The following is a 1,131-nucleotide window of genomic DNA, read 5'->3' as shown; positions in this document are numbered from 1 at the left end:
GTGGTGGAGGTGAGCGCACAATGAAGACACGCATAGGGGGGCCCCGAGACAAACAATGAGAGAGAACCGAGGACCCACCAGGCGTTACACCCGATACGGAGCGCGGCGCCGGGTCCATATTCTGAGGTGGTTTCGGGTGTTGGAAGTCCACAGCGACAATCTGCAATCGGCACGCAAGTCTTATCCTGCAGAAGCCAACCCTCCGGACAGCGGCACCCTGCAAGAGAGAGCAGGACAGGGGCAGGTGTAAGGACAGGGGCAGGTGTAAGGACAGGGGCAGGTGTAAGGACAGGGGCAGGTGTAAGGACATCACTTGTTGGCGCATGGCACCTTGGAGGCCTTCCCGCGGTCCTCACACTTCTCTCCTGTGGGAGGAGTCAGACAAGATTGAGTCGGGGGCATAAGTGAGCCAAGTCCGCCCCCCGATTCTCGGGGCACTTACCTGGGCAGGCCGCCGTGTTACAGCTCTCAGACTGGTAGCGGGCACCCCGGCACTGTGTGGCATCTATGGGGTGATGAACATGGCGCCATCTAGAGCGGAAGCCACCACTGCAGGGCTCCCGGCACGGACTCCATTCCCCCCACTTGCTCCAGACACACAGATCTGAGGGGGAGAGACGGCGGGCATTAGGGGCAGATTCATGTAACATTCACCCTGCCCCTCCCCCGAGGGGTACTTACCATCACAGATCCCCCGGTCCGGGCAAAGCCTCTCCTGGGTCAGCTCCCCTGTACATGATGGAGACTCTGCGCTCCATGGGAAGCCGGTCTGAGAATTCAGGCAGATCCGGTGCCGGTTCTGGACGGAGTAGAAGGACGGCGGTCCGGAGTCGTTCCGAGGTGATGGAACGCAGAGACCACATGGCGTCCATTCTGACCAATCGCTGAGGAAGGCTCCGCCTACATGAGACGCGCGGAACATATCAGACAAATCCCAGGGGAAGGAGAACCGACCCAACGTACATGGGTGGACACCTACCTTCCACGAGTCACATGGAGACCCCCACTTACCATCCCCCCCCACAGAGGGACCATTCCAGGATCTGTGCACAGAACAGCCTCTATATCAGGGGGAGCACGCCCAGTGCAAGACCCGTCCTCTGAGGAGGTGCGGGAATACATGAAACGGGC

At 60.2% G+C, this 1,131-nt stretch overlaps 1 long non-coding RNA gene across 1 annotated transcript; it reads right to left on the bottom strand.

The window, feature by feature from the left end:
* Positions 1-315: 315 nt before the first annotated feature.
* LOC108803124 lies at positions 316-896 on the bottom strand. The gene is made up of 3 exons (XR_001942261.1): positions 682-896; positions 443-604; positions 316-365 (listed from the first exon to the last, which is right to left on the bottom strand). It is a non-coding gene; the product is annotated as an uncharacterized LOC108803124 (long non-coding RNA).
* Between the last annotated feature and the right edge of the window lie 235 nt (positions 897-1,131).

This window comes from Nanorana parkeri, unplaced genomic scaffold (genome assembly GCF_000935625.1).
Source record: "Nanorana parkeri isolate BGI_ZX_2015 unplaced genomic scaffold, ASM93562v1 scaffold3421, whole genome shotgun sequence".
Classification (NCBI taxonomy): Eukaryota; Metazoa; Chordata; class Amphibia; order Anura; family Dicroglossidae; genus Nanorana; species Nanorana parkeri.
Note: the sequence above shows the minus strand (reverse complement) of the source record. Positions and strands in the feature narration are given on the sequence as shown.